Consider the following 12,269-nt stretch of genomic DNA (forward strand, 5'->3'; position numbering starts at 1 on the left):
TAAGACTTTTTTTTATTGCATTATTGTCTTAATCTAGTAGTAAGATTGCCCTAAATTCACCCATTCTTTACACTTGTGTGACCGCTTCTCATATATTCCAAATTCAACATTCAATACTGTGACAGGGCAGAACCCCTGTCTAAAAGGCTTCAATAGAACGCCTATTTTGGTCTGAGGAATACAGCAGTGAGTTGGTTAATTGCAGCTACAGGCAATTAACCAGTCTCCATCAGACATGTAGAAAAGCTCCTGCTGGAACTCCAGGAGATCTCTTGAGCACATAGGGACTGTGTTGCCAGCAAGAGACTCACATGAACAGTTGTCTTGATCACAGAAGGGCTGTGCTCCTGCAAGACACCCTGAAACCAGATCCACTACATCAGGGCACAGAGGACCCTGGAACGCGCCAGAGGGTGGCCCCCAATGGACACAACCCAGAGACTGACATAAGGCACCCTGTGATAACAGGTACTTCTTTGGACTTTGGGGTAACAGATTTACAGGAGGCCTATCCTCCCAGCCCTGCAGATATGGACTGGGAAAGTGAGTTCGAAGTATGAGTAGGGTTTTGTAGGAGCTCAAATGCTATGACCCTTAATATCCATGATTTATTTATACAGGGGTAACCATACAGGGGACATAATGTAATTGACGTACTGTATAAATGCTCAAATTCAATAATACATGAATACAGGCATACCCCGCATTAACGTACGCAATGGGACCGGAGCATGTATGTAAAGCAAAAATGTACTTAAAGTGAAGCACTACTTTTTTTCCCACTTATCGATGCATGTACTGTACTGCAATCGTCATATACGTGCAGAACTGATGTAAATAACGCATTTGTATCAGGCTCTATAGTCTCCCTGCTTGCGCACAGCTTCGGTACAGGTAGGGAGTCGGTATTGCTGTTCAGGACGTGCTGACAGGCGCATGCGTGAGCTGCCATTTGCCTATTGGGCGATGTGTACTTACTCGCGGGTGTACTTAAAGTGAGTGTCCTTAAACCGGGGTATGCTTGTAACACATTGATCCCTTGGTGGAAGTAACATCCATTTGTCACGATGACACCAACTTTTATCAACACATTTATATTTCTGGGTACTTGATTGAACAGAACAAGTTGCAAAATAAATTGTCATTTATTTCCTTAATAGACAAACACACGACATCTGCAGAATACACTTGAAAACAACACTTGCTGGAATAAGGGAACAAAATAAATTGTCCTTGGAACGAAAGAAATTGTCATTTGCTGGCCAGTACAAGAAATGCAGCCTTGGTTTTAAAAGTCCTGTGGTTATGTTGTTGTTAACCCCTTCACTCCTGGACTGATTGCTGCTGTGCTGGAACAAAGTCTTGCATCTTTACATCATGGATTAAAATTCAGGAATCACCCTGGGGATACCTGGGGCGGCACAGTTATAAACTGCCCAGAGCTATCTTTAACATGTGGATTCAATCCCCTCGTGGGAACAAAAAATCCCATGAATAGCCAAGTTACCCACAGTTCATAAGACCGGTCAAAAGGGCTGTCCGGTGGGCAGGGCGCATGGGTCAGGTTGACGCCCATGCCACTTAGCATACCTGGGCTACACCCATTACTTGGTGCCGCTCCATCTGATTTTTGACCAATAAATGTCAATAGACTGGAATGTGCTGTGCATCAGTATGTCAGTATTGTATACATTATGGGTCTCTGGGTCTTTTCATAACTGACACTCTCTTAGACAGGGAGACTCTAAATCTGTGAGAGCCTTTTGAGGCGCCGTCATAAAAATACCTACAGCCCATTGAGACTCCTTTGAAGCTCGGTCATAAAAATACCGAAGCTCATTCACCCATATCACAGCTGGATGTCCACGGAATTCCTGCTTGGATTTACAGGAAATATCTCCTGCCTTACATTTAAGATCTGGAGTTTTTACCCACTTTATTAAACAACATGTTCCGTTTGTGTTATAACTGAACCCCTACATGCACATAAATATCATTTTTACACTGTATTTGCATCTCAAAAATCAGGTTTCTGGGTCCGTTCGTTCTAGAATTAGTATTTCTCATTGAAATGCCGGCTTCTAGACTGCCATCATGTGTCGGTTAGAGTGTATGGCAAGCAGTGCATCTTGTCTTTTACCCTCGCAGGCAGGGAATGGCCTGCAAATGGGGAATAAAAATGGCTGGGACAGGGCAACCACAGTAATGCATCGCACATCAGGTATTAACCCCTTCCTCCCAGGCACACCATTCACCTCTCCTTAGGGCATTCCTATAAACATGTGTACTCACTGTTGGTCCCCTGTTGGTCCTCACGCGTGCAACCACATCCAGAATCCAGGAATTGAGAAAAAGTGATGTGTGGTGCACAGCAACCAGACCAGGTCATGTGGCAAATAAAAAATATATATTTATTTCAACTGCATAAAAAAACGACAAAAGTAGAGCCCTCCTACGCATTTCGTGCTTTTGGCACCTTATCACTTGATAAATGGCACTTGATAAAGTGGCAAAAGCACGAAACGCGTAGGAGGGCTGTACTCTTGACATTTTTTATGCAGTTGAAATAAATATATATTTTTTATACAGGAGTAGGATGTTCGTTTGTGTGCTTCCTTAAAATCTATTGTTTAAAGCTATGGCTCAATAAAAGCCATGGTTTATTTTCCCCAAATATGTACCTCTGCACATCTCTTACAAATACCCCTACCTCTTTTGTTTTTTTTTGCCCCCACAGTTTCAGGTCAAGATACTGCATGACAAATGGCGTCCCATCTTATTTTTGAAGTATATTTATGTAGCCCCGGTAAGAAATGGGGGCTATATATCTTTCTTCTACTGGTGTAAGTCCTGTTAAGGGCAGGCCGCCAGTAGTTAACATGGGTTTTCCCTGCTTCAAGCCCTGCCCTGATTGGAGGAGGAAGGCCCCCTGACTCTGTGTGGAAAGGCAGAGACACAGGGGAGGGGCCTGCTGACATCATGATGGGCAGGGCTGTCTCTATTTAGTTACAGTTCCTGTGTGTTCTGTGTCAGTCTGTTGGAGTTGGAATGTCTGGCTGGACAGTCAGACTGTGTGAGCTAGCTAGGTTCCAGAGGAGTAGGACCTAGTTAGCAAGAGGTGGGCCAGTGCCTCTCACCCTGCCTAGGGGGTGAGGGAAGAGCTAGCCCCACCCTGAGCGCCTGCGGCTTGGGGTGGAGTCAGGGAAACAGTGAGCACCCACAGACCATCCTGAGGGTGTGCAGTCTGAGGACAGAAGAGACCCTGTACCTGATACCAGCGTATGTGCTGTGACTACTGCTGCTGCTGTGTGCTGATACTGATCTGCTGTGAGTACAATAAAGAGAGCTGCTGCTGTTTTAGAAAGAACTGACTGAGACTGGAATCTCTCTTCCCTGAGTGGGAATTCTCTGTAAGGGTTCCACCCCATATCCCTGGGGCTTATAGAGATGGAGGCGTTGCACCACTAGAACCAGATGAAGGCATACACCCCAGAAGCCTGTCCCTGTTATCCCCTAAACCACCGCGGGAGACTCAGGCCCTCCTATTTCTCACAGGTTTGCACCACCAACATGCATGTAGCCAGCCCTCACTACACCCTAGAGGTCCAATCTGCGACCGGGAGGGGGCGGGGGGGAACATGGGTTACATTTATTTGACTGACAAATTTTTACTTCATCATATATTGAAGAGCATGTTTTTTCAAATTCACATCCTATATTTCCAAGTATATTCAAATGACCTGTTGTCTGTCTTTATTCAAATATTTGTGGATATTATTTCACCTACGCTTCAAGCACGTTTGACTGAACTCTGATGTCAGTGAAAAAGCGAAAGCATGCTACTAACGAAGAGCGGGTAAACAATCCAAATGCTTTGATGGCTGCACTCAGAAGCACCTCCATGTATTACTAGTAGAGATGAGCGAGTTCGGATTTTTGAAATCCAAAACCTCCAAGTCTGCATAAAGTAGCCGAAAGCATTGCACAAATTTTTGGAGCGAATTGCTTGAGGTTCAGGGTGTCGGATTCTAAAAATCCAAACACGCTCATCTATAATTACTGGACCCTTAGGGGGAGGAGCCTCCACTAACTCTTCCTCCCTCTTCTTTTAATACCCTCTGCAATTAAAATATATAGTTGAACAATTAACACTATTCTAAAATTAAAAAGACAACACGTATGTAACAGTGTTTCCCTCAGGGCCCTTCTGATCCTGACCCCTATGTGAGAAACTGCCCCAGTTACATGTCAGTGTAGTGTGGTGCACCTGCTGGCTCACAGGACTCCTGAGTCTCCCGCTCATTGGTAGTGGGGATTTCACCATGACAGGCGTCTGAGGTAGTGTGCTGAGTTCTACTCACAGTTGGTACAGCGCCTCCATCCCTTCCAGACCCCCACGATAGCAGGGAGGAGTATCCGGAAGATAACTCCTGGGTGCACCTTCTCCCTGAGTAACTCCATTCACAGGCAAGAAGGGTATCTTGAACAAGGGCATCTTTATTTGCAAGGGGTATGGCAGACTGCCCATCACAGCGGCCGACACTTAGCTGCACATTATCATGTTGCCCATCTCCAGGAAGGTTCCTTCTGCTCTCTAATCAAGTTGTCTTTCCACCTCTCCTCTAAGGGAGACCACCAGTTGTGCCAGAGCCCTGGACACAGTGTGTAATCAGCTTGTCACTTCGCCACGTGCCTCTCTGACAGACAGACTTGAACTGCTGCAGACACTTGACCCAGTCTTGACATAACACACTAACTTTAGGAAGTGCTGTGCAATATATAGGCTCCAGACGCGGGACGAGGCGCCATCTTGGGTGGGGTCCCCCACCGGAACTTCTTCCTTCAGTTCTATGTCCAGTGCCGGATGTGATGGTTCGCTCCGCAGCTCCGCTTGGGCCTTGGCAGGGCGTTTCTTCTCCACCGCCTCCATCGGAGCCTGTGGGAGGTAAGAGGGTATCTCACCACTCCGCTGGCTTGTGATGAGGTCCTCTTCTCCTTTCATGATGGGAGTCGCCACGGCTGTGGGACTCATCGGCTGCTCCGGTCGCATCAGCGCAGGTTGTCGCGGTACATCTGGGCTCACCCGCTCCACATCACAGGTAAGTGGCTTGACTTGCTTTTCAGCACTGCTGTAGTGGCCCGCCGGTAGGCGCATCACCACCGATGTCGGGCTTGCTTGCTCTTCGTCCAACGAGGCAGACTCGGATGCCGGCAAGGGTACTTCCGAAGGGGACCGATAGCGAGGTTCTCGCTGCGGTTGCAGGCCCCAATCTCCCTTTTTCCAGCCGCCACCATCAGCAGGGATCCCCATTCTCCGGGATCAGCCTTCTCCTGCGTCACTTTGGGCGAGGCTCCAGCCGTCAGCTTGGCTGTCTCTCCTCCCGCCTCCGCGGCGTGCCCAGGCACAAACGACTCCACAGCCCATAGGTAGTGTATACCACATCGCACCGTGGTACTGGCTTCTCCGACAGGTAACCTGCATTGCATGCACAGGCACCGCAAGGTTTCTTTGTCACCCGCCTTCACTACCAGGAAGCCTCCTGGCAATAGGTAGGGGTGTACAGCAATGCCCATTGCACTCTCAGTCACACTGGTTAAGGGAGACACTCGGCACAGCAGTCTCTCCTGTGCACCAGCTCCTCGCAACTGAGGGGCAGGAAGCATACCTATAGCTCCTCCCTCAGTCAGCTCAGTTCGCCATTGGCAGAAACAAGGACCCCTCCCCCTGGTGGATTTCAGAGGAGGGTCACACAGATTCACATGTTGACTCAGAGTCGGCTCTGAGCCTGTCACAGTCCAGGAGGGCGCGGCCACAGCTTTCGCGCCACTTCCCACAGCAAGGTGGGGTTCTCTCTTCCGTGCCTCTCCCGGCCAACTGCTTGCAACAGCACTGTTTGCAAAATTTTCTTCTGCATACAACCCACACGGTCTCCCAGGGAAGTGGGAGCCGCCATTTTGGATTACACGGCCATTCACATTATCAGCAGGGGTTACTTGGTTAGTGATCACCGTCTGGCAATCAGATACTCCATTCTTTTCACACGCAATAGCAATGTCCTCAACACTTTCCTCCAGGGTAGCACCCCAGGCTCCTAGGCAGGACAAAAACGGCGCAGCCACTGCTTTAGCGCTACTCCACAGTAGACTAGCAAAAGTACCTTCTGTATGTGGTACCTCCGTGGTACACACTCCACATGCGCTCTCTCCATCAGGCGCGAGCCGCCATCTTGGACTCTCCGCAACGCACGGAACATCATCACTTGCGGTCGCCATTTTTACTTGTGTCTTGCAATCGCACATGGTGCTCCTTTCTGCTGGGCAGCCGCCATTTCGATGCAATAAAGAATACCAGTACACCTCTCATCTACATGTATCTCATGTGTGTCTAACTCATGTATGCACTACCTCAGGCTAGGCTAACCCTCTCACTACTGCACCGACACACTTTATTCGAGCAAATACCCGGTATGTACCTGGCAGATACCTGGAATGCGCCACTCCTCACCTCTGACAAGCCCCGTTGCATTTGCCTTCCCAGCCTGGGTTCATGCCTGGCTGATGGGCGGCTGATCTGTTAAATGATAATGATTAGGATTTAATAGGCTGCAATGCTTCGCGTGTCTACCAGATGGCATAAATTCATGAATTGTAATGCAGTATATATATATATACTGTGCAGTATTGCAGCCAGCGGGAATAAAATGCTTCAATCCCTGCTTGGAAAATAACTCAATGCACTCGGGCAGAAAACAGTCACAAACCTCAATACACCCGGGTATACCCGAATTCGTGGGACTAGCCAAGCTCGAATAAAGTGTGTCGCCAGTGTATATGCTGTCACGATCCTCCAGTATTTGCTCTGTGGTAAGTAGTCTGGTTACTGGCTAGAGTACTCTGGCGTTTCCATGCAGTACTATGGCGTCAACCTACTCTTGGCTACACCTAGCGCAGACCCTCTCAGGAATTCCTGACCCATGTTAACCAGGCTATCCCCTCAGGCATCCTACGACTAGCTGCCGCAAGGTGACTAGAACAGCTATAGCCCTGTCTCCAAACCCACTTTACTCCATTCAAGGCCCTAGGGTGTACTTTGGGAGCGGGCCGTCACGCTCCTGACTACCCCTAAGTCTCGTCCCATTCCACAGCACTTCCTGGCAGCATACATTTCCTGTTTCCCAGTTAGCCCAGCAAAAGCCTGTCCTGATTCTCTCAGCAGCGCCTCCAATTGTAACGGTGTTTCCCTCAGGGCCCTTCTGATCCTGACCGCTATGTGATAAACTGCCCCAGTTACATATCAGTGTAGTGTGGTGCACCTGCTGGCTCACAGGAATTCCGAGTCTCCCACTCGTTGGTAGTGGGGATTTCACCATGACAGGCGTCTGAGGTAGTGTGCTGAGTTCTACTCACAGTTGGTACAGCGCCTCCATCCCTTCCAGACCCCCACGATAGCAGGGAGGAGTTTCCGGAAGAGAACTCCTGGGTGCACCTTCTCCCTGAGTAACTCCATTCAAAGGCAAGAAGGGTATCTTGAACAAGGGCATCTTTATTTTCAAGGAGTATGGCAGACTGCCCATCACAGCAGCCAACACTTAGCCGCACATTATCATGTTGCCCATCTCCAGGAAGGTTCTTTCTGCTCTCTAATCAAGTTGGCTTTCCACCTCTCCCCTAAGGGAGACCACCAGCTGTGCCAGAGCCCTGGACACAGTGTGTAATCAGCTCGTCACTTCGGCACGTGCCTCTCTGACAGACAGACTTGAACTGCTGCAGACATTTGACCCAGCCTTGACATAACATAGTAACTTTAGGAAATGTTGTGCAATATATAGGCTCCAGAAAGACCCACCTCTGTGTCACTAACAGTGAACACAGAGCATGCGGTCACTTCCTTTGCTACATATGACACAGCTACACACAAAGGGAAATCCCACACTGCCACAATATAAACCACGTTGAGGTGCTTACTAGGTAGAGAATTGATGTGTACAGAAGAAAAGGAAACCTAGTATATCAGCACTCTATCAAGCTAAATGTATAATTGTTTTATTAAAATACTTTATTGGTGAACAATGAATAAAAAAATGGGCTTTAAAATAAGAAAATGTGTCAAACAGCACGTGACTGTAATCATTCGTAACTTAACTAAAGGTAGTTAAATAGTGTATACATATGGATATCCTTGATAGATATTTAGGATCTGGTGCTATGTATATAGCCTCCTATAGATATGGAGATATGTCCGTGATGTACCCACCACACAGAATGTCAGTCCTAATGTACATGTATATTCTCAGAGCGTGTATTGATAGCGCTCTGAATCAATGGTGACATATACTGCACCGACACACTTTATTCGAGCAAATACCCAGTTTGTACCTGGCAGATACCTGGAATGCGCCGCTCCTCACCTCTGACAAGCCCCGTTGCGTTTGCCTTCCCAGCCTGGGTTCATGCCTGGCTGACGGGTGGCTGATCTGTTAAATGATAATGATTAGGATTTAATAGGCTGCAATGCTTCGTGTGTCTACCAGATGGCATAAATTCATGAATTGTAATGCAGTATATATATATATACTGTGCAGTATTGCAGCCAGCGGGAATAAAATGCTTCACTCCCTGCCTGGAAAATAACCCAATGCACTCGGGCAGAAAACAGTCACAAACCTCAATACACCCGGGTATACCCGAATTCGTGGGACTAGCCGAGCTCGAATAAAGTGTGTCGCCAGTGTATGTGGTGTATATGTATAACATCTAAGCAAGGCAAAGTAGATATCTGTATGTGACTATCTGTTGACGTGTGACTGATGTATTAGTCCCATTCAAACAGTAGAAGCAGCCTACCATAAGGGTAATACCTAAGGAGGCGCTCCCTGAGTATAGCCCCTAGAGCCTAATAAGGCAAAGGTCTGCAAGTATAAGATCACTATAATGATTAATGTAGACACCTTCTTGGGGTACCTTGAGCAATGCCTTATTTGCTCTAGTAGTGTAGACAAAAATGTAGCTTAGCTACGGGACTAATGAAGGGAATATTGAAGCATCTTTAATAAAGTCAACGGCAGCTGCTCATGTATATCCTCTGCACTAGATATATATATTTATTTATTTATATTTATATTGGCTGCAGTGGTACACGGAGTGTATATCATTCACCCACAAAGACCACCATGTACGGGGAGATGTTGCTTGGGGAATGTACTCACCCCAACATATGCGCAGCCAAAACTGTGCTGGAGGTATGAACAGATACTGGTATGAATCTTTAACATGCAGTGGATATAGTTGCAAAGGTAATTATAGTATATACCAGGACCCATATACACCCACCCTGTCAGGGAAGTGTTGAAGGGTAATATGCAAGAGAAGCACACACAGATGGCTGATCCGTGAGGTTATTCACAGACAGAGATCCTTAAACAAGGGGGGGGGGATATAACCCCTTTAAGCCCCGTTAAACCAAATAGCACATAGATGTAACAATTATCCAGTAGAACTCCCTTAATAGGGTAATGGTATCAATCGGTATGGACTAATAGTGCTAAGGGTTACACTAAGGATCCGAAAAAAACAGCCGACAACTAGACTAGTGCTTCTAACAGACCGGCATGGAACAGCTGATTCAGGCAAAGCCACGGTGACAGGCAGATAATGTGCTGAGGTTCAATGTAAACCGATAGCCCACACGAGGCCCCTGATCAGCAGGTAGGTAAGATCATACATTAAAAACAGATAGAGCACACATTGCAAATATCTGACAACGCATTCTCCCCTATATCAGCGCTGATCATTGGTATATCAGCGCTGATATGCTCGAGGACAAGCCTAACTATATGGTGGATATAAACACGGTCCCTATGATCAGAGAGATCCTACAGTGTTATATGAACACGTAGGAGCAGAGTTTCAACGGCACGCGGGGCGCTTTGAATACCGCAGCTTAGAGCAGTGTCAATAATTGCTGATTTCAAATGAAATGCTTCCCGCGTGTTGGAGTAGGTAAGTTACCGACGCGCGCGTTTCACGAGTGAACGCTTCTTCAGGGCACGTAGGGGGAGGTCCCTGTGTGTGACTGATTGGTTATATAGTCACCGTAGGTATGGCTGTTAGAACGGTTAAACCTATGGTTGCTGGATCAGAGCAGAGGATATGTCCTCATTACAAGAAATGCACAGTTAGTGGTCTGATACATTTGGCAACTTGTAGTAGCCAGACCCAGTTGCCCCCACTGCACTTGGTACTGTATATGTCAGTCAGAAGGGCAGCATGGACTGGGTATCTTTGGCAAAGATGTAATAGTATGCAAATGAGCAACTGCTGTAGCAAGTGCTCACATATACAGGGTTAAACGTTTAATGGTTTAAATGTTCATTGATCTATAGTGATGGTTAGTCACTGTGGAATAAGTGTGGTATAGCTATATTTAAAACTATACCTGAATGATGTAATATCAATCGTATAAATAAACAATCGGTACACTCAAAGAGTCTGTATATCATTATTCATTTATTTATTGTGTTTTTGGGCTACAGTATATTGGAGGCTGACGAGATGCTAAAATGTAAATAGATGGATAAGGGGTGTCCAGATTATGTACAGAATATTGTTACGGGAGGCAGAGATATGGTCAGATGAAGGGGCTGAATACAAACCCTTCATTCAGTCCAGATGGACTCAAAGTTCCTAGAGTGTCTATCCATCTTGACTCAATCTTCAGCAGTTCAGTGTCCCAGTCCCCCTTTGTGATTCCCGGGGAAAATTGATCTATTCCCACAAAGGATATTGCCTTCAAGCCCCCTTGTTGACATTTATTTACATGGTTGGCAACCAGAGTGTCTAGTTTGTTGCGGATTGATCCTACATGTTCCAAAATTCGAGTTTTGAACTGGCGGCGTGTTTTACCCACATACTTTTTCCCACACATGCAGGTCCCCATGTAAATAACTCCTGTGGTATTGCAATTAATAAACTTGCGTATATTAAATTGCTTGGAGTTGTTATGGTTACTGAAGGTTTTTGATACAGTTACATATTGGCAGGCTTTGCATCTTTGACAGTGAAAGGTGCCCTCAATCCGAGGTGGTAACCAGGTGGCCTTGGGTATTTCCGCAGTATAGTGACTGTGGACTAGATGGTCTCTCAAAGTCTTAGCCCGTCTGCTGACCATGGCCGGATATGGAGGTATAGAGTCACATATATTTTCGTCAGCCCTTAATATGTGCCAGTGTTTGTGCAGAACTTCCTTTGCCACCTTCCATTGTTTATTGAAAGTGCCAATAAATCTTACTGTTTTCTGTTCTTGTTTTCTGGGTTTATTTTTAACCAGTTCTGATCTAACTTTGTGTTTCGCCCACTTGTAGACCTTCTTAACTGTTTTTTGGCTATAACCCCTAGCTATGAAACGATTTTTCATGTCAATGGCTTTGTCTTCGAAGTCCTTGTCATTGCTGCAATTTCTTCTTAGTCGGGGGAACTGTCCAACCGGTATTCCTTCTATCAGTGATCTGGGGTGGTGACTACTTGCCAAGAGAATACTGTTGATAGCTGTATTTTTGCGAAATACAGTTGTTTCTAGAAGGCCATTGTCACTCTTGGAGATCAGTAGGTCGAGAAAGCAAATTTGTTCAGAGCTGTACTCTAGAGTTAGACATAAGTTGAGATCATTGATATTGAGGACCTCTATGAATTGTTTTAACAAGGCCTCTGACCCTCGCCACACTATGTGACCATTGATTCAGAGCGCTATCAATACACGCTCTGAGAATATACATGTACATTAGGACTGACATTATCTGTGTGGTGGGTACATTACGGACTTATCTCCATATCTATAGGAGGCTATATACATAGCACCAGATCCTAAATATCTATCAAGGATCTCCATATGTATACACTACTTAACTACCTTTAGTTAAGTTACGAAAGATCACAGTCACGTGCTGTTTGACATATTTTCTTATTTTAAAGCCCATTTTTTTATTCATTGTTCACCAATAAGGTATTTTAATAAAACAATTATACATTTAGCTTGATAGAGTGCTGATATACATATGACACATCACAGGGTTTGAGGACAAACCTCCATGATGACTGCTTGCAACCCTGCCTTCTTACCATGGATTACTGCCAGAAAGAGAGAGATAGATATGTAACACCAATTTTACACATGGCTACACGTAATTTGAAGAAGCAAATATTTCTATTTTTATCAATAGCAAACAGATTTAAACCTGCACACAATTTTTTTTTTTTTTTTTTTTTTAAACGGA

Source organism: Ascaphus truei, chromosome 8 (assembly GCF_040206685.1).
Source record: "Ascaphus truei isolate aAscTru1 chromosome 8, aAscTru1.hap1, whole genome shotgun sequence".
Classification (NCBI taxonomy): Eukaryota; Metazoa; Chordata; class Amphibia; order Anura; family Ascaphidae; genus Ascaphus; species Ascaphus truei.